The 22,627-nt window shown below is 39.2% G+C and overlaps 1 long non-coding RNA gene across 2 annotated transcripts; it reads right to left on the bottom strand.

Annotated features, from left to right (window-relative positions):
- Window positions 1-672: 672 nt before the first annotated feature.
- On the bottom strand, window positions 673-22,497 carry LOC120298778. Of its 2 annotated transcripts, none has more exons than XR_005554213.1 (3): window positions 22,359-22,497; window positions 9,733-9,843; window positions 673-819 (listed from the first exon to the last, which is right to left on the bottom strand). It is a non-coding gene; the product is annotated as an uncharacterized LOC120298778 (long non-coding RNA). The 2 variants fall into 2 exon arrangements; XR_005554212.1 differs by lacking the exon at window positions 673-819 and adding an exon at window positions 4,798-5,134.
- Between the last annotated feature and the right edge of the window lie 130 nt (window positions 22,498-22,627).

The following is a 22,627-nucleotide window of genomic DNA, read 5'->3' as shown; positions in this document are numbered from 1 at the left end:
AATGAACAACATCCAACCCCAAAATGAAATAATTTATTCAATTTCAGTCTTGCTTTTTTATTCACCTGAAGGTTTAAGAATGTCTTTGCATGAAACCTAGAGACACAAGAGGTTTAACACAATCTTTTGGCAATGTTTAGTCTGCATTTGAAAGAACAGAATAACAAAATAACAGAATTGGAAAAGATCTTAACAGAATAATAGAATAACAGAGTTGGAAGGGACCTTTGAGGTCTTCTAGTCCAAGATCTTATATTAGCGGTCCCCAACCTTAGCAGCCTAGCTGATAGGGGGAGAGGAGAACTGGGCCATATGAGTGGTGGGCAGGCATGCATGAGGACATACGCAACTCAACTCAACTTGTGCGAGCAGCAGGCCGGCATGCATGCACACACAGCTCAACTTGAGCTGCCCACATGTGCACATGCATCCCAGCCCACTACTCATGTGAATTGAGCATGCAGGCGCACGCTTGCACAGTCTAGTTGCAAATAGGCCATGGTCCGGGGGTTAGGGACCCCTGCCCTATACCATTTCAGACAAATGATTGTCCAATCTCTTCTTAAAAACTACCAGTGTTGGAGCACCCACAACTTCTGGAGGCAAGCTGTTCCACTGGTTAATTGTTCTAACAGTCAGGACATTTCTCCTTAGTTCTAGGTTGGTTCTCTCCTTGGTTAGTTTTCATCCATTGCTTCTTGTCCTCTTTTGTGGGCCAGCTTCAAATGCATTTGGCAGCTTGTGACCTACTAAACAGCTGGAGAATTGCATTTTGTTTTCTCCTTAGATTTTCTGTGGCTGCTGAAACAGCTCTTCTTGCTTTAAAAAAAAAAAAGAAATGACCTTTTTTAAGTAAAGGAAAACAAATCCTCATTTTGATGACACCATCTGCCCTGGTTTCTTAAGACTCAGTGCAATAACTTCAGTGAGGCCACTCTAAAGGAAATGACTGAAGACTATGAATTTCCCCATTCCATGATCTAGGACATTATCCTGAGCCTCTCTCTTCTCATATATAGCAATGCACCTATGTGAAATTTCTATACAAAGAAACTCCCTTTCTTCCATAAAAGAAAGACTCCCTAATCTTCCTTTATATTATTTAAGACAAATCTTTAAATTGGACTCAGAAGTGAGTTGAAAAAGTAAAGCTGATTGTATGGGATAATATTATTGTCCTTGGCCACTTAAGGGAGTCTCCAGATACTTGTTCAGAAGTTCATAATCACTCTTTCCACTGAATTAATAAATAAAATGGAAAGACAGAGTTGTCTGTTGTCTACTACACCTATGGATGAAATGTTAATTCAAACTTATAGATGACTGAGGACAGGGAATACATTTCTTCTTATTTAATGTATATTTCCTAAATTTATATCCAAATTAGTACAGAATTTTAATCCCAGATACATAATTCCTTGAATTACAAGGTGAAGCTGGATAATAAAAATGTCTTAAAATTAGTACATTGTGTAAAAACAAAAATCTCCAACAATAAAAATGTACGTAGGAGGAAGCATGCAAACTGAAACATGTATCATGAGGAAAAGCACATTTAAAAATATGTACGGTACATTGGGGAAAATGGGCAGGAATACACACAGAGATTTTTGTGTTATCTTTTTAAAAAAGAATTCACAAATAAATATATTAAGAAGTTGAATTTCATTACATTCTCAGTTTACTTTAGAATTTCCTCATAATTTCTTTGGATTATGTTTTTCAATATATAATAAGCATTCCTCAACCTCAGGGACAATGAGATTGGCTGGTAGAAATTATAACAAATGCCATATGCTTAGAGATGCAAACGTTTAAAGTATTATCTTCTCTCTTTTTCTCCACTGAGTTTCACATTTTCCTGGTTATATTCTCACCTTCCTCAAAAGAAAAAGAAGAAAAAGAAAGGCAAGGCAAGGCAAGGCAAGTCAATAGAAGGAAAGGAAAGGAAACGTAAAGGGATAACACTGATTGCTTCATCAATCAACAATTACTTTGGTCTCAATTTAAAACATATCAATTCTTCAAGTACCCCCCCAGGATGTAATAAAAACTAACAACTGCTATTATTACTGAATTTTGTGGGAAGCTAGGCACATTCACCCTTCACCAAGTTTTCAGTATTAAAACTTGTAAGTCGTCCTTTAAAATTTCTTCACATTTAAACACATCTGAGTCTAAATTCTGAACTCAAAATTATTTCCCATCTAAAAACCATGCAGAGCTGAATATAATTTGAGATAATTTCTAAATTTCATGGCAGCATTGGTATGTATTAATAAACAAGTGTGTTTGGCAATTTGTATACACACACACACACACACATTTCTTATGTTCTTTTCTATCCTTCATTTAAATCAGTAGGATAAAATTAAAAAAAATATCCCCAGAAAATTTGTCCCAATTTTGTTGTAACTCAGTATTTTTATAAACAAAAATTGTGCAGGCAAACCAGGAAAAACAATAAACCGGAGTATGATGAGATGTGTATTACTTACTGGGGATCACAGCAGTCAGTATTTGGAGTTGAGATGAGGGATTTAAAACACAACAGATCAAGGAAATACCACAAGATTAAGAACCAAACTCAGACTTGAATGCCAAACTGTAATGAGTTTATTCAGCCATAAGCCTTCCTTCCTAGCAAGGCCCCTGTCCAAAATTGCTCTTAAAAAGAAAACAAAGAAATTATGATAACTGGGCAAGCCTAGTGCTGACTGAAGAGAGATGGACTTCTCTTAAAGAGTTCTTAACGATGATGTTCATATGGCAGGATGTTCTATCACATTGTTTCATCATAACTCGGAATCAAGGGGAAACTTGCTTTTCCTGTATTCCCTATATGAAATAAATCTCCCATGTATTTTCCAGAGAGCCTATGCTTTGACTGTGGAGCAGTACTAGCAATGCTTCTGGACAAGCATCTATCATTACTGCTGGAACTATGCAATACATCTGAGCTATGCACAGAATCTGAAATGGGAGGAAAGCACAGCTGTGAGGATTACAATGTACCCCATGACAAGTTTTTAATACTGCAAGGAGAATGGGCAACTGAAAATACAGATTTGGAGAAAGCAGCTGGAGCGTTCTTTCTTGTGGCTAATCCTGAAACACAAAGAGCCTTCTTTGAGTCTCATCCTATCGTTAATTCACCTTCCATTAAGATACTGATGACAGAATCAAGAATGCTAAATAATGGACAGTAAATGAAAACAAGGGGTTCCAAATAAAGAATGCTGACCTCTCGTCTAAATGCATTGAATTCTTTCCCAGATGTACAAATGTTGTGTAAAGACTTAGAGGGAAAACACCCATTTATCTGTACAGATATTATGCCTGGCTTAATTGGATAAGGGTTGCCTTAACAACTTCCACCGAGGCACATACCAGCATTTGTGAATCAGCACAGCTATCTGTGCTCACATTAGTGAGCACATATGTCTCACTTGTGTCAGATTGCTGCAGGAACAATCTCTAGGTGCCCTTGCTCAATCCACAGCTTCCCATATTTGCTTACTTAATAAAAAGGAGAATCTTTTTTCAAGGTCAAAGACAACTCTTTTGTTTCCTAGTCCTTTTATGATGAGAAGCAGTCCAGAATGGGGTCACCAAAACTACATTTAATGTCAACCCATCTACTATTTTCACAGTATTAATGTAGAACATAGATCATATGGTTGGAAGATATTGGGATATTGAAAGGGACCCTCTGCTCAAGCTGAGGCCCAATACCATTCCAGACAAATGACTTCTTGAAAACGCCAATGCTGAAGCACCTGCAACTTCTGGAAGTGAGTCATTCCCCTGTTCTCATTGTCAGGAAATTCTTCTTTAGTTCTAGGTTGGATGTCTCTTTAATTATCTTCATCCTGTTACTTCTTGTCTTATCTTCAGGTGCTTTGCTGTGACAGTCCCTCAAGTATTGGAAGACTGTTATCATGTCACTTCTACTCCTTCTCTTTGTTAAACTAGTCATACCTAGTTGTCTCAATTATTCATCGTATGGTTGAGCCTCCAAGACCCCTTATCATTTTGTTGTTCTTCTCTGCATTTTTTCTAGAGTCTCAACATCTTTTTTGTATCATGGTGATGTGGTCTTGATACCCATCCTCTAATTTCACTTTTTTTCCTGAGGTTGATAGAAACCTCCCATGAATAGGAACAATTTCAAAAGATCTATTTAACTAAGATTTTCAGACATATCTCTCAGCTCTTTACCCTTGAGGGAGATTGTTTAGAAATCTATCAAGGAAGAAAGCAGCAAAAATGTCATATTGCATAGAGTATTTTTGGCCAGTGCTTCTTTTTATACAAGCTAAAACAAATTTTCTAGGCATATCAGCTCTAGTAAAACAAAACATTTATATTTAATTTTTACACAAAGCCATCTTATCTACATTGTATCTTCACTTACAGGAAAACAGGCACTTCTTTGCTTTCTTGCTGGTCAAAAACATATACTTCAAATCACTTCAGAGAAATGAAATTTCAATACTGTGGCTAAAGTAATGATTTACCATAGCATTTCTCAATTTTAACCACTGGAAATTCTAGGAGTTGCAGTCCATACATCTTAAAGTTGCTGAAGTTGAGAAACTCTGATTTACAATATACCTACAATATTTATCAGAGGTGAAATCTCATGTCCCAATAGCTCACTGTATATCTAAATGTTCCTTCACAACATTTAGCCTACTACTCTGCAAAATAGGCAATGTTTTTCTGTATTCCATATATATGCTAACATCCCTTTTCTTCCAGCAAAAGGAAAATTATCAAAACAATTTTGTAGTAATATGATTCCACAAGCCAAATTTCTCCTTATCTAAAGGCTCCTTGGAAAGAATTTGATTTCAACAGCCAGTCAAATTCTCTTAGTCAAGTGTTTTTTTCTTCCAGGGTCTCCCATCTTACTTGCTTTACATATCTCAGAGAACAGGGTTGAATCCAATGCCTCTTTTCAATTTGGCTTCTGGGATGCTCTCACTGGTACCATGGATCAAGTAATCCTGGTCTTTTCTATCTGCATCCAGCTTTAGAGCAGGTACTTTGCAAATAGGAAGCTCCACCATCAATTGTTAATACCTCCAGTGTAAGGTGTAAAGTACTCTGTGATGGAAAAATCCTCTGCCTGAGAATAAAACAACAACAACAATAACAATAATAACAACAATGACAACGATAACAACGATAATCATCATCATCATCATCATCAACATCAAGATGCCCCACGAAAATAACATTAAGAGTCTGGATGAGGAAGATTATTACAAATACTTGGATATCCTTCAAGCTGACAACATCAAGCACACTGAAGTCAAGAAAAAGATTAGAGGTGAATACATCAAGAGAGTGAAGAAGATCTTAAAGTCCAAACTCAATGGAGGAAATACCATAAAGGCAATCAACACCTGGGCAATCCCAGTCATTAGGTACACAGCTGGAATAGTAGACTGGACTCAAGCAGAACTAAAAGCAATGGATAGGAAGACCAGAAAAATAATGACAATGAATCATGCCCTTCATCCACCCAGTGACATTGACAGACTTTATCTACCAAGACAAATAGGTGGGTGTGGAATTCTACAAGTACATCAGATGGTTGAAGAAGAAAAAAATGGCTTTGGAAGAATATCTGAAGAACAATGATGAAGATGCATTGAAATTAGTATATCAGGAAGGCTTACTGACTACTGGAGAGACCAAACTGGCCTAATGAAGAACCAAATGAAGAACAGAATAGAGGCATGGGAAGACAAAGCACTACATGGCCAATACATGAAAAAAATAGCTGGGAAAGCAGATAATAATAAAACCTGGCAATGGCTAAGAGCAGGAAAATTGAAGAAAGAGACCGAGGGACTAATTCTGCTGCACAAGACCAAGCCTTAAGGACAAATGCATACAAAGTCAAAATTGAAAAGACAGCAACAGACAGTAAGTGCCACCTATGCAAAGAAGCTGAAGAAACAGTGGACCACCTGGTAAGCTGTTGCAAGAAGATTGCACAGACTGACTACAAGCAGCGGCATGACAAAGTAGCAACAATGGTGCATTGGAAGATCTGCAAAAAATATCATTTGCCTGTAAGCAAAAACTGGTGGGATCATAAAATAGAGAAAGTCATAGAAAATGATAAAATTAAACTGCTCTGGGACTTCAGAATTCAAACAGACAAGCACCTGCAACATAACACCCAGACTTAACAATTGTCGATAAGAAAGACAAAAAAGTCTGGATAGTGGATGTGGCAGTGCCTGGAGACAGCAGAATAGATGAGAAAGAACTGGAGAAGATAACAAAATACAAAGACCTACAAATAGAAATAGAAAGACTGTGGCAAAAGCAAGCAAAGGTAGTACCAATAGTGATAGGCTCCTTGGGTGCAATCCCAAAACAACTGGAGCACCACTTGAACACCATTGGCATTAACAAATTCGCTATTAGTCAATTGCAAAAGGCGGCCTTACTAAGAACTGCTTCCATCCTGCAATGATATCTGTAATACCATCACACATCCACATTTGCCTATCCCAGGTCGTAGGTAAGGACTCGATAGGTAGACAAAATGCCAAATCCAGTCTGAACATCTGGCTGATTGTGCGATGATCCATAATAATAATAATAAAGTTTAATGTATTGGAGTTAAAGCATTTTTAATCTTTTTGGATGTATGTATAATTGATTGATGTTTATTTAATTTGTATGTTTTTTCTTGTTTTTTTTAACCCTGTATTCAGCTCTGGGAAGGAGGGGGGAGGATTATGGGGGGAGGGAGGGGGGGAGGTATTTTATTGTAAAAAGTTTATAAAAATTTCAATAAAAAAAAAGTTGGAAGGGACTTGAAGGTCTTCTAGTAATCCAACCCCCTGCTCAGGCAGGTAACCCTATACCATTTCAGACAAATGGCTGTCCAGTCTCGTCTTAAAAACTTTCAGTGTTGGAGCATTCACAGCTTCTGGAGGCAGGTTGTTTCACTGGTTAATTGTTCTGTCAGGAAGTTTCTCCTTAGTTCTAGGTTGCTTCTCTCCTTGGTCAGTTTCCATCCGTTGCTTCTTGTCCTGCCTCCAGGTGCTTTGGAGAATAGCTTGACTCCCTCTTCTTTGTGGCAGCCCCTGAGATATTGGAACACTGCTATCATGTCCCCCTCGTCCTTCTCTTCATTAAATGAGACATACCCAATTCCAGCAACCGTTCCTTTTATGTTTTATCCTCCAGTCCCCTAATCATCTGTTGCTCTTCTCTGTACTCTTTGTAGAGTCTCAACACTTTTTTTACATCATGGTGACCAAAACTGAATGCAGTATTCCAAGTGTGGTCTTACCAAGGTATTGTAAAGTGGTATTAACACTTCATGTGATCTTGATTCTATCCCTCTGTTAATGCAGCCTAGCACTGCGTTGGCTTTTTTGGCAACTACAGCACACTGCTGGCTCATATTTAAGTGATTGCCCACTAGGACTCCGAGGTCCCTCTCACAGTTACTACTACTGAGCAAGGTACCACCTATACTATACCTGTGCGTTTGTTTTTTCTTGCCTAAATGTAGAACCTTACTTTTTTCACCATTGAATTTCAATTTATTATATAGCACCCAATGTTCAAGTCTGTCAAGATCCTTCTGTATCTTAAGCCTATCTTCTGGAGTGTTGGCTCTTCCTGCCAGCATAGTGTTGTCTGCAAATCTGATGAGTTCCCCATCTATCCCCTCATCCAAATCATTGATGAAGACGTTGAAGAGCACTGGGCCCAGAACAGAGTCCTGGGGCACTCCACTACACACTTCCCTCCATGCAGATGTGGTTCCATTGAGGACCACACGCTGAGTACGGCCGGTCAGCCAGCTACAGATCCATCTGGTGGTGATGCTGTCTAACCTGCATTTTTCTATCTTATCAAGTAGTAAGTTGTGGTCTACTTTGTCAAATGCCTTACTGAAGTCTAAGTAAATTATATCCACAGCATTCCTCTGGTCCACTAATTTTGTCACCTGGTCAAAGAATGCAATAAGATTTTTCTGGCATGATCTGTTTTTGACAAACCTATGTTGCCTTTTGGTTATGATTTTGTTTGCCTCTAGGTGTTTGCTGATTTGTTACTTGATAATCTTTTCCAGAATCTTCCCTGGTATTGAGGTCAGGCTGATAGGTCTGTAGTTTCCTCGGTCCATTTTCCCCCTTTTTTGAAGATGGGAACTACATCAGCTCTTTTCCAGTCCTCTGGTAGTTCCCCAGTTCCCCAGGATCTTCAATGGTTCTGAGATCACATCTGCCAGTTCCTTCAGAACCTTGGGGTGTAGCCCATCTGATCCTGATGATTTGAACTTGTCTAGGCTGGACAGGTGCTCACTTACCAACTGCCCACCAGAGCAGACCATAATGTGTTACATAGGCATATCTTTCTTTCTTGAAACAAGCATGACTGATCCATCTAAACAAGGCTACTAAACTCCTAACTTTTTGTCTCTTTTTCTTATTCTAATAATTGTGGAGGGCAAAAATGGTTCTTATCTGCATACAGAGGTATCTACTTTCAGACTTTCAAAACATAGGGGATAACCAGTATATACAATTACAAGAAAAAAAGGATACAGATGTTTAGAATATTGCCATAGTAGGTATTTCTCTCTTCTCTAGATGTAGAGCCTTGTCGAAAACTTTATATACCGTGTAAAGAAATTTTTAAAAACCCACCAAGGCTTATTTCTTCATTTCTGTGTAGACTGCCATTCCCATGTGTCCTGTTTAACTTTTTATTCCCAAGGATTGCTCAGTTCCTGGGAATGTTTTCTACAGTATATTTTTCCTCCTTATCACCTCTGTCAGATTCATGAACAAATTGAAGCCTGTGGTTCTCTGGCATTGTTTGCAATATTTCACTATGGAAATCTGTCAGCTGTTCACTTAAATCCTACACTTCTACAGCCCAGTCCACAAGGGATGCTTTTCCTTGAAACCTGAGTCAGCTTTGATCTCACACAGCAACAGCTTGAGCAATTTTTTATCAAGCCATTGTTGTTTCAAGTACAAATCTTCTGTTTTAATTGTCCCTTCAAGATTATTTGGAAGCCCTTCATTTGCTGTTTGCATACTTCGCATTTTGCAAAAGATATTGCTCCTATTTCTTCATTCTGGTTCCATCACAACAGTTTCTCAATGTCTCTCAAGGAAAAAATATAAACACAACTAATGGCATCATTACACAGTCCTCTGAGGTGGGTTTACTTTTGTTTAGTAAAAAGACTACTCGATCTACCGTATGTTTAAGACTGGGCAAATCCGAGAAGTGAATAAGAAATGTATGTGTGTGTTTGTGTGTGTGTGTTCCCTATGACTAGACACCTATTACACTTTTTTCTTTATGAATAAGATAGCAAATCATTCATTTATATCTTATTGAAATTAATAAGATTTTATTGAAATTATCAAAGTACAAATACAAATGAAAATAAGGATTGTAGAGAACTGGGAAAGGAAGGAAGGGGAAGAGAGAAATGTGAGGTAAAGAGAAAAATGAAAGAAAGCATTAACTTTAAACTCTTTTCAGTACAGTTGTATAAAAATAATAAAGTTACAACCTCAGGTTTTTACTTTTGCATACTTAGCATATATTAACCATTTCTATAACAACAAGCTTATCTAATCAGCAAATCTCAAGGTCAGATTTTTTTTCCCCAGAAACAAAGTTGAATGTATTCTTTGCTTTGATTAATTTGGTTAATTTGCTTACCTCTGTGACAGCAAATCATTCTCAACTGGAGTCTTTATGGTGCCTAAATGAAATGTCTGCTTTGTCCATACTATTAAGCGTGTGAATAAGCAGATTTGTTTTTCTTGTTTTCTGAAAGAAAGGAATATTGCTTAGGGTAAGGTTTTGTTTTCTTTTGTTTTGTTTTTATGAACACTACATGACTATGGTTTGTTTTTATTAACATTACCGCACAATTAATTATGGCAAGGAAAATCATCTTCACACATGATCGTATACAGCTCATCCCCTATTGACATGGCAGCCGCTGTAGGGAAATTTTATAAGCTGATAATTTGGGTCGTCTATTAGAAACAGACAAATTATTTTATTTATCATCTCTGTCAGCATCACATATCTTGATTTATAGGTTTATTCCATCCAGTTCCCATATTCATTTCTGATTTTTTAAAAAAATATTTACACAAATTGTATTTGAATAAGTATTCTGAATGTATTTTCTCATTCTTGTGCTTATAGCCAAGATTCAAACATCTGAATGACATTTCCAGGCATTCACAGTCCCCCAAAAAGACAAATTAGATTGGTTTTTGGCTTTGACTAAGATAAATTCCCCGATTAACTGATGAGTGTCATTGACTTTAGACTTTAAGATTTAACAGCTCAGTAAAAACATGTCATTTTCTTATAGAAAAATAGCTCCTGATACACTCCTTGCTGTATTCAGATGATCAGCCGCATAAACTGAGATTTGTTCCTGCAAACAACTTTGCTCTTTCTTCCTTTCCCCCAGCTCTTTGTGCAAGTCAAAACTATGCTGATCTGTGGTTTCCATTTATGCAGGAGCAGAAATGTCTGATCAGAAGTTTCCAAACAAGTAACTCAACAAGTAATTTAACAATGATTTTATTCACTGCTCTTTTTTTTTAAAAAAAATCCCCATTTCAGTCATAATAAGAAACGATCCTTGATGGGAGACTTTTGGTTGGTTTACTCATTAATGAAAAAACAAAATGAGAAGAGGAGGGACACAACTGAATTCAAGTCCCCGATGTTTTTTTTACATTTTATTTTATTAAGCTGAAGTGTAACTATCCAAACACAACTCATGGGTTCGTAACTCATATATAGGTATCCCTTGACTTATGAGCATAACTGAGTTCAGAATTACAGTCGTAAGTTGTGCCAGTCATTATGTAGGTCAATGATGATTTTATGACATTTTTGTAGTGGTCATTAAATGAACCCATTGTACCCAATGAGTGTTTTTTGCTGGAAACCAGAAGTAAATACCAGTTTCTGGCAAATATATATATATGTGTGGCCCTGTCACGAGGGCAATGAGTAGGCAATTGGATCAGCAAGGGGATAAAAAGAACTTTCCCACCCCCTAAGCCCCACTCTGAGGACGCTGGCAGAGGACCAGCGAAAGCTAAGTTGTTTTAATCTTGTATATAACTGTTTTTATTGTTTTAAATGTTGTTTTAATAATAAATACTGGAGTATACTCTTCCCGGAGATTGAAGATTGCATCATTGAACAAATATGCCCGGGATTCGTATTTTTATAACCATTAAGGACACTAACACACCTCCACCCAATCAGAACACAGCCAAGCTCCCACCCAATCAGTTAATACCCCCACTGGCAGTTAAAAGGAAGAAACAGCTAAGACCACACATTGCTGCTCGAAGCACAAAGCTGAAAACACCAGCCTGAAGATGACGAATGGGACTTCGTCGAAACGTCGCAGCCCTTCCAATTTTACGGGAGAAAACCCGAACAACCAAAGACCTACATACAAAAACACCCGCGAGTGTGAGGAGATCTTTGTTAATTCGGTCTAGGAGGAATCTTTTTGTGTGAAGTTCATTTCTGATTAGGGCCAATTCTGTTCTTTTCAGGATCCGTTTGGTGGCTGCAGAGTTGGAGTGGAATTTCAGTTGGAAACATGTGGGGATTAGATTTTGCGTAGGAATGCGAGGTCGCATAAAATGGAAGCTCTTTGGACTTCAAGTTTTTCATAGGTCCTGGTCAGATGGTGGATTTCCTCCCCGTAGAGGTTCGATATTTGTTTTCTGAGGTTTTCGCGGGTATTTGTATGTAGGTCTTTGGTTGTTCGGGTTTTCTCCCACGTAAAATTGGAAGTGTCTTGGCGACGTTTCGACGAAGTCCCATTCGTCATCTTCAGGCTGGTGTTTTCAGCTTCGTGCTTTGAGCAGCAATGTGTGGTCTTAGCTGTTTATTCCTTTTAACTGCCAGTGGGGGTATGAACTGATTGGGTGGGAGCTTGGCTGTGTTCTGATTGGGTGGAGGTGTGTTCTGAATGGTTAGGGGCTTGGCTGTGCTCTGATTGGCTGGGGGAGTGTTCTGTTTGGTTGTGCTCAGGTTAGTCTGAGTTGCAGAGGGGTTTAAGATTTTGGGCTGCCTTGCTATTTTTTGGCTTCGCGTTCGTGGTCGTGTCTCCTCTTCATGGAGGGTGTCAGTTTGCTTCATGTATGGATTGGAGGGGTTTAAAGTGGCTAATGATGCAGCTGTGGTCTGGCTTCTGGTTTGTGGTCGTGCCTCATCATCGGTGTGGCTTTGGGTTTGTTTTTTGCGTGGATGTGTGGTGGTGACATCCTGTGTGGTTTTTGTGAGTGTGGGTCTGGTATCATTTTTTGTGTTAGGGAGTCGTTTGTCAATAAGGGCGGGTTTCCAAATGGCTGGTAGGCGGGAGGTATCATCTCGCTTGTTCATGCTGTGTGGGCGTTTTTCTATCTCGATGGCTTCTCTGATTATTCTGTTATTAAAATGTTCACTTTTGGCAATGGTTCTGGTATTTTTAAAGTCAATTTCATGTCCTGTGGCTTTAAGGTGTTGGACCAGGGAAGATGTTGGTTCCTCTTTTTTGACTGAGTTCTTATGTTCTTCAATGCGTGCACTTATTCTTCTGTTGGTTTGTCCGATGTATGTGGTGGGACAAGTGGTGCATGGGATTTCGTATACTCCTTGATTTTCTAATTCAATTTTATCTTTGGGGTTTCTAAGGATGGTGGATATTTTTCTGTTTGTGCAGAATGCTGTTTTGATGTTGTGTTTATGGAGGATCTTACTGATTCTGTCTGTGGTGCCTTTTATGTATGGGAGGAGGGCTTTGCCGTTTTCTTGTTCTTTGTCTTGGATTTTAGTGGGGGTTTCTTTTTGGATTAGGTTTGTAATCTTATTTCTTTGGAATCCATTGGATGTTAGTACATTGGTGAGAGTGTGTAGTTCGGTTTTTAGGTGTTGTTCGTCAGCTAAGCGTTTTGTTCTGGAGATGAGTGTCTTGGCTACAGAGTTGATCTGTGCTGGGTGGTGGTGTGAGAGAGCGTGCAGATAGCGGTTTGTGTGTGTTTTCTTCTGGTAGATGGTGTGTCCTAGGGAGCCATTGGATTTCTTGTAGACTAAGACATCCAGGAAGGGAAGTTGGTTGTTAGCTTCTGTTTCCATGGTGAACTGTATTTTGGGGTGTAGGCTGTTGAGGTGTGTGAGGAAGTTGTCCAGTTTTTCTTTCCCATGTGGCCAGATTATGAAGGTGTCGTCTACGTATCTGAGCCAGAGTTTGGGTTTGTGATCCGATTTTTCTAGAGCTTGGGTTTCAAAGTGTTCCATGTAGAGGTTGGCAATGACAGGTGAGAGGGGTGATCCCATGGGTGCTCCTTCTGTTTGTTTGTATTTTTGTCCGTTATAGATGAAGTATGTGTTGGATAGGCAGTGGTTGGTCAGATCTAAGATGTGTTTGGGGGGGTTATATTTGTTTTGAATAGCTGTCAAGGCTTCTTTGATAGGCACTTGGGTGAAGAGGGATATGACATCGAAGCTCACTAGTAGGTCGCTGGGCTGTAAGTTTTGTTTCTTTATGATCTCTATAAACTGGAATGAGTTTTTTACGTGTGAGGTGATGGATTCTGCATAGGGCTGTAGTTGTTTGGCGAGAAATTTGGCTAGGTTTTGTAGAGGTGAGCCTATGGAGCTGACTATAGGTCTGAGTGGGGTTCCTTCTTTGTGTATCTTGGGGAGACCATAGAGTTTGGGGCATCTGGATGATTTCTCTCTGGGAATGATTCTTTGCTGGATCTCTTCGCTAATGGGGGAGGCTTTTATTTTGGATCTGGTGGTTTTTTCCAGGTAGGTGGTGGGATCTGTATTTAGGGGTTTGTATGTGGAGTCTTGGAGTAGGTTGGTTAATTTGGTTTGGTAGTCAGATGTGTTCATAACCACCGTGGCGTTGCCCTTGTCTGCTGGTAGGATTATTATGCTGGTGTCTTCTTTCAGGTTACGTAGTGCTGTCTGTTCCTCTTTGGGTAAGTTGCTTTTGGGTGGCTTGCTGGTACAGAGGATGTTGGTGATTTCGAGAATGCCAGAAACAAACCCCTCCTCCCTCACAGCCACACATGAAACAAACAGTGCATAAAATCTCAGATAGGATCCTCACCAAAGCCGAAACCAATGTCCTTTCCAAAGGATTCAACTTTGCAGTCACTCCCAAACACATCCCCACTGAAACCATTATATGTGGAGTTGAAACAAGCCTGACCAAAATCAACCCCGACGACGCTAACAGAATCAGACTCGAAATCACCAACATCCTCTGTACCAGCAAGCCACCCAAAAGCAACTTACCCAAAGAGGAACAGACAGCACTACTGGGGAAAAAAGCACATTTGATAGAGTTTGCACATCATGCTAAATCTTAAACCTTATTTGATTAGCCTGAGTAAAAGACATTATTCAATAGAAGATTATTTAATATCTAAACATCCAATATCTAAGAAACTGCTACAAAGGAGGGTCAACCTAGTCTCCACAGCAGCTGAAGTCAGGACAAAAAGCAATAGATGGAAACAAATCAAGGAAAGAAGCAACCTAGAACTAAGAAGAAATTTCCTGACAATTAGAACAATTAATCAGTGGAACAACTTGCCTCTAGAAGTTGTGGGTGCTCCAACATTGGAGGTTTTTAAGAAGAGATTGGACAGCCATTTGTCTGAAATGGTAGAGGGTTTCCTGCCTGAGCAGGGGGTTGGATTACTAGAAGACCTTCAAGTCCCTTCCAACTTTTTTTTTATTGAAATTTTTATAAACTTTTTACAATAAAATACCTCCCCCCCTCCCTCCCCCCATAATCCTCCTTCCTTATGGACACTTGACCCATAAAAAAAATCCTACTTTCTTAAATACTTTAGGATACAATTAATTAACAACTTAAAAGAAATCTTCCAAATGGCAAGGAAAAAATAAAGGCACTCAGTCAGTTGCTTTCTTTTTTGAATCAGGAAGGGAAAAAAATACATGGTCTAGAAGAGTGGTGGTGAACCTATGGCACACATGCCAGAGGCGGCACTCAGAGCCCTCTCTATGGGCACGCGTGCTGTTGCCCCAGCCCTGCCTCCCCCCATGGCTCCCTCCTCACTAGCAGCCCCCCCCAGAGGAGAGTCACCCCTGGGCGCAGCCTGCACAGAGCAGCATAGCCAAGGACATGGCAACCGGGTAGTGGGAACAAGACTCCACCCTTGCGCTCCGTCATGCACAGATGATGCTGCAGGGTGCGAGTGGAGGGTGTGGCCACCATGGTGCTGCTGGGCCACCTGGACGATCTGCGGCAGTTGTGGAGGTGGGGGGGCTCTGCGGGCAGGCGGGGTGCAGGGTGGTGGGCAAGGTGGGAGCGGGGTGGTTTTGGGGCACTCGGTCTCAAAAAGGTTCACCGTCACTGGTCTAGAAGGAGTTTGACTTAATGCAAAAATCTTAATAAGATAGTGATTTAAGAAAGTTTTAAATGAATAAAGAGGACAGTAATTTCAGAAAACAGAACAGTATTTTTTTTCTTTGATGAAAGTGCATTTGAAAATTATAAAATTGACTAGACAAACAGACAAACAAGCCAGACTTCCACTGGAATGCTGATTGTTTATTATTGTGGAAAGTAGATAATTGATGGATTTTACAAAATAAGGGTAATATGATCCTAACAATGTTCTAATTACAGAGCTAAGGGCTAATTAGGACTAAAGTGTTAAAGATAGAGAAAAGCAAAATAGGGAAAATTACTGGAAACCTCTTATGGAATTTTTTGCATAAAAAAGGAAATTTGTGATTTATGATTTTGATGATTAGAAAGAATAAGTTATTAGAAAGAAGGAAATGATGACAGAATCTCAGAAAGAGAGAGAGTTTTGTTTATAATTATATGGATAACTGCTGAGACAAAGATTATAAACTGCTTCTTTATATATATTTTTCAGGTTCTCTGTTATTTAATTTTCTTTTTTTTTAATCTCCTTTTTCTTTGCCTCTTTTCTTCTTTCTTATATTTACGATACTATATTTTTTTCTTTGGATGTATTTCTTATTATATAAGTAAAATCCATATATATATATATATATATATATATATATATATATATATATATATATATATATGTTTTCTGAGGTTTTCGCGGTGTTTGTATGTAGGTCTTTGGTTGTTCGGGTTTTCTCCCGCGTAAAATTGGAAGTGTCTTGGCGACGTTTCGACGAAGTCCCATTCGTCATCTTCAGGCTGGTGTTTTCAGCTTCGTGCTTTGAAGCACGAAGCTGAAAACACAGCCTGAAGATGACGAATGGGACTTCGTCGAAACGTCGCCAAGACACTTCCAATTTTACGCGGGAGAAAACCCGAACAACCAAAGACCATATATATATATATATATATATATATATATATATATATATATATATATATATATATATATCCTCTTTACTGCCTCCTTAGTCCTCTGTAAGAATAGACTGTAATCCTACCATTTACACAATGGGAAAACTAATTCTATGAAACAGTTGATTCCATTTGTGACTTAGGTGTTTGGGGTTTGGATTTATTTATTTATTTATTGTCATAGAACAAAATGAACTATATGATTTTGTTAGCCAAAAGGGATTTTTTATCCATTTGTTCCCTGCTATGAAGGATTTCACAACACAAAAGTATTAGATGAATGTGATCGTAACTATCCCAGAGCAAATGACTGATTGATATATAAGGCCAGTTGAAACTTAATTTATGATTCTGGATGGAACACAGTAATAACACCCTCATTGCCCGCAAGAAAATTAAAACTCAGTAAGTATGAACATAGTAAAGAAAAACCCATAGGCATGCATGAATAATACTTATGTACTATGGCATCACTATCTTACAAATTGGAGATATTGTTTTAATTGTTGATTGTGACAATGCAATTTTATAGGAATCTTTTTACCCTCAAGGAATTGTGCACTGCTTAGCATCTCCTCTGGACCGAGAGCAAGGGATATAATGTTATATCTCTGTGGGATTCTTTTAAATCTGTGCCCCCTTTTTCTAGCTCGGGTTTCAAAATCTACCTTGTCAGCTAATGAATCAAGTTCAAAGATTGGCTTCAGATTACAATAACTCTTTGACTTCTGAAAAAAGTAAGGATGCAAACAAATGCTTCACCTGGGATTAGATTTATGGCTCAGTTCTGGTTATCAGTTCTTAGTTGATTTAAAGGCTTTTCCCATATATTTGAGCTTGACATGCAAACACAAGATTTGGCTATTGCTGCAATAGAGCACACAAATGAGCACACAAATGCCAGACTGCAAGGTATCTTAAAGACAATACAAGCAACTGCATTTTTTTTCCCCTGAAAAGTCAACTTGATCCAGCTTAGTAATGGTGGCTGGATGAAGGGTACTACAAGTAGTCCTTGACCTACAACCATTCATTTAATGGCCGTTCATAGTTACAAAAGTCCTGAAAACAGTGACTTATGACTGGCTCTCCCCTTACGACTGTTGCAGTATCTCCATGATACATGATCAAAATTTAGGCACTTGGCAACTAGCATGCATGTGCAACAAATGTATCATCCCAGGGTCATGTGGTTGCCATTGGCAATTTTCCCAGCTGACCTCCAAGAAGCAAAGTCAATAAAAGAAGCAGGATTTGCTTAATGACCATGTAATTCACTTAAGAGCTTCAACAATTCATTTAACAACCATGCCCAAAAAAGGGTGATAAAGTTGGACTGGATTCTCTTAACAACCACCGTGCTTAGCAATGGAAATTCTGACCCCAGGCGTTGAGGACTATCCATGCTCCATCACCCCTACATTCATTTGATATAAATCAATAAATAGTCACTTGTTTAACTGTGAAGCCCAATATGTTGGTAATGAGGTGGTAATGAGGATGACCAATTTAGTGGGCTTTAAAAGGGGACCAGACAAAATGCATGCACAACAAGACTGCCAACATTTGCTTGCTTACTTACAGTTCAAGGTAGTATACTTTAATGCCATTTGAAAACAAAAGCGAAGAGATGAGAATGATCCCCAAAACAGAACCCATTGTATGAATTACAGGACGCATTTTATTAGCTGCAGAATGATACAAAGGCTTACCAAAATGGGTCACTGACTTTTCTTTTGTGTTTATATTTTTCTACTAATGCCCATGTTTAGAACAGGTCATAACACTGAGTTATACTAGAAATGTACACTAAATAAAAACACAATACAATAAAGCAACCTTTTAAAACAATGAAATGCACGGCAGCCCTGACTAAAGAGCTAGTTTAGTGTAGTGGTTTAGGTGCTGGTCTAGAAACTGGGAGACAGTGAGTTCTAATCCTGCCTTGGCCGTGAAAGCCAGCTAGGTGACTTTGGGCCAGTCACTCTCTCTCAGCCCAACAAAGGGTTGTTGTTGAGGGAAAAATAGGAAGAGGAGGAAGGAGTAGACTTACAGCCATTTACAAGTCCTCAACTTACAACTATTCATTTAGTGACTATTCAAAGTTACCACAGCATTGAAAAAGTGACTTATGACTGGTCCTTGCAGTTATGACCATCACAACATCCCCATGGTCACATGATCTAAATTTAGACACTAGGCCACTGGCATGTGTTTACCATGATTGCAGGATCTTGGTGTCATGCAATCACCATTTGCGACCTTCCCAACCAGCTTCCAACAAGCAAAGGCATTGGGGGAAAACTAGATTCATTTAACATCTATGTGACTCAATTAACAATTGAGTGATTCGTTTAACAATCATGGCAAAAAAAGATTGCATAAATCAAGCATGACTCAATTAATTGACTTGTTTAGGAATAGAAATTCTGGTCCTGGTTCTGGCCAAAAACTGAGAATTACTTGTATCTTCACAACCTTAAGTTGTGATAAAAGATAAAAGATTAGTTTAAAAAGAAAAAGAAAAAATCACTTTTATCTATCAACCACCCTAACTCTAGGAACCCACTGGCCCTAATTCCTGGGGGGCAAAGCTAGTTCTTCAATGCTTTCTGATGGCCAAGAGGCAGTGGCGCAATTCAGCCAGTTCAGCTGGAGGAGGCCTCCCAGGCCTAGAACAGCCCACCAGAAGTGCATGGATGCCACTTCCGGAAGTCTGTTCTAGGCCTCAGAGGCCCAGGCCTGCATTGTTCAGGTATTGGAATTCCACCACTGCAAGAGGTCAGTGCTATCCATATTTCTGAGGGGAAGCTATCAGGCCCCATGACAGAAAGGCATGCCTCTGAGATCTCACCAGGCCACACGGCTTCATCGAGCTTCAACGAGGGGCCCTCAGAGCATACCTACACTGGCAAATAAAATAGGGCAGGCAGAAATCATTGGAGACAGGCAGTCTTGCCCCATATCATGTAGGAGTTAAGAGAGGACAACCAGTCCCTTCAGTTGTACCTAGAGGTCTACAAGGAGCCAGTGCAACTCACACAAGAGTGGTGTAGCACACGGGCATATTGAGATGCGCTCATTAGTGCTACTATATTCTCAACCAGAATGCTCTTGGTAGAACATCAGGTGAGATGGACAACAAAAAAGGCTGATAAACAAACAAACAAATAAATAAATAAGCAAGTAAATAAATATTGTTACTGAGAGGCAACTAAAGCTTGATTTAGAGTCATCTGCAACTGCATGGAGGCATCGCCACGGAGAATGGGACAACTTGCCACAGCCAACTCACTGTGGCCATCTTGCCATGGGCAACTCACTGCAGCCAACTCACCACAGCCAACTTGCCATGGGACAACTCACTGCGGAACAATGTAACAATTCTATTTAATTATTTAAAATAAATAAAAAAATATTTCATTTTTTGTTGATCACATTTCATTCTGTCCCTCCCTTTGCATCCTTTCTTTAATGATTCTATTCCACCATTTCTTTGTTATTAGTGCAACTTTTGTCCAGCAACAAGTTCTCCTATAGCAAGTTGGCCATGGTGAGTTGGCCAGGGTGAAATGTCATAGGCCCTTGCCACATACCTATGCTGGAAAGAGGTTGATGGGTAAGCATAGATTGCAGATGGGTGCAGACAGGCTGATGTCCCAAAACCCAACTGCACATTGTGCAGAGATGCGAGTCCTGCATGTTGATTGGTTGGATTCAACTTCCTAAAACAGGGCTTTAGCACCTGGCAGGTGGCATGCGACCCCTAGCCAAGTGTATGAGGGGAGGAAATGAGCTAAAACCATGCCCCACAGGCCTGGAGGAGATCAGCTGGAGCTGCAGAAGCCCCAGGATCTGAGTGCACAGCTACACGCTGATTGGAGCTTCTGACGCACCTGGAAGAGAAAAGAAGGAAGAGGGCAGAGAGAGAAGAAGCTATAAAAGGAGCAGGTTTTGGCAGGAAAGGGAGAAAAAAACCACGCAGAGAAACAGAGAGAGAAGAGACTTTTGTTAGAGAAGCGGTGAAGAGAGGGCAAGTGGTCTTTGTGAGCAGAGTGAGTGAAAGAGCGAGCAAGAGGCTTTCATGAGTAAAGTATGAGTGAGTAAGAGAGCGAGTAAGTGGTCTTTTGTGAGCAAAGGGTGAAAGAGATGGGGGGCTTTTGTGAGCAGAGGGTGAGAGAAAAAGGGCAAAGTGAGGGAGAGAAGGGAAAAAGAAAAGGCATTGACTTCCGATTTCCTCTGTTGTGATAGAAGGAAGCATTAACACTGAACCTCAACTTTTTACTTTTCCATAATATTATAAACTAGCCATTTCTATAACAACAAATGAATTTAATCAGTAAATCCTAAAATCCCCCCCCTTTTTTTTCCCGTCATCCGGTTTTGACACCTTGCTAAGCACTGGTGGTATTTGAATATTGTCATGTCCTGAAAGTGGTACAATCTGTGAAAAGGTTGAAAAGCCCTGTCCTAAACACCAGGACCATTTCAGCACCCCCTAGCCATAATGGTAACATTCACAGACATATAAATGCAACATCTATGCAACAGACAGATACGTCCACTGACATGCAGTGGCAGAAAAGTCTAATCCAGGCCTAAGGATGAGTCACCTCATGAGCAGTGCCACTTGATCTGTTAGTCCAGCCCAAAGCTGAGAGGTAGGTGCGAGTTAATCAATAATCACACAGAGGTAGATGGAAACACATTAAAGCCCTCCCTTCACCTTTCAATTGAATGTTATCAACATTTTCGAGGACTACCTGTAATGATGCTGATGTGTTTTTTAAAATGGTTCTTCCCCCTTTTAAATCAGATGCACATGTACTGGAAAAATGGTTCTTGATCATGCCATTCACAACCCTCATAACTAGCCATATAAGTTCATTCCTCCTTTGCCAGCTCCAAATTCCAAGTTCTTTTCAGGTTATAATTTTTATAAGTCATTGCTCCACTGCTCTGATAGTGGTTGAGAGTTATGGAAAGTTTAGATTAATTCAAGTCACATTATAATGTGAGTTTACCCAATTTCACGCCTCCAGACTAACCTGTGAATCAAAACCTGGTTATTCTTGCAAATGTAAATGCTTCCCAATATCGCTATTTCAAATGTGTATAGAAAAGGTAATTTTGGGGGACAGGGTGTGCAAAAAAGTGCACGGATGTTGTCATATGAGAGCGGAATATTTGCAAAAATATGTGTATAGTTGTTAAGGAGTTTAAGAATAGTTTATCATGTCATGGGATTTTTTGCAGTCCATATCTGGTAACCGAAGTTCATCTTTCACCTTAAATGACTCTATGGAGACAAGATAGGAAGACAACTGATGAATCTTAGAATCATATGGAAAATAGCTCTTCTGTTAACAGTTTCCGAATGAGATGAAGTCCAGTTCAATCTCATAATTGCTGGAAAAGTGCTTTGCAGAACAAACAGATCCGTAAAATCAACCACAACTGCACCCAGTTGGGTTTTTTTTCCCCCTTCAGTTTTTTTCTGTAGCTACAAGTTTTCTCAATGGAAACAGCAATTATTACATTTTATTTTATTTGATCTTTTATTTCTCTATTTCTTTGCTTTCCTAGCACTTTCATTTGTATTTCTGAATTAAAACCATACTAATTAGGCACTCCACATCCAATATAAATAAAGCAACAGCAGGAGAAGAAAAGGAGGAAAGAGGCAAAGAAATTCTTTTGTTCTCTTTTTAGTTTATCTACTTTAGCCAAATTCAGAAATAATTCCCCACAGCTGAGGTTAACCTAGGTCATTTAATTTCTCAAAAGCTCAGTTTGGTATTTCAGAACAGAAATGTAGCATTGATTCTCACATACTTCAAATCTGATTCATACAACATCAGAGATATTTCAACATTTCATAGAAAAAAGCTAAGAAATTATATTGCCAATAGGCTTTCTTTTAGCCTCTCACTTGTTGAAACCAAAGGAAAGTTGGCTGAGCAACCCATCACAGCTCCAGAGTAGATATTCAATCAGTATTGTTTATGTGCTGTATTCTGATCCAATGTTTCTGTACGCTGAAGGATTACACATTGTTCAGGATGCATAGCAGCCAGTGACTCTGTATTCCAATGCTTCCACCTTAAAGAAAATATACAGAACAGGTTGCGTGCAAGACATAAGTATTGTATTTATTTACTTATGTCTTTGAAATACTTATAGGCTGATCACTATCATCAG

This window comes from Crotalus tigris, unplaced genomic scaffold (genome assembly GCF_016545835.1).
Source record: "Crotalus tigris isolate CLP2741 ecotype Arizona unplaced genomic scaffold, ASM1654583v1 scf7180000024130.134173, whole genome shotgun sequence".
NCBI lineage: Eukaryota > Metazoa > Chordata > Lepidosauria > Squamata > Viperidae > Crotalus > Crotalus tigris.
Note: the sequence above shows the minus strand (reverse complement) of the source record. Positions and strands in the feature narration are given on the sequence as shown.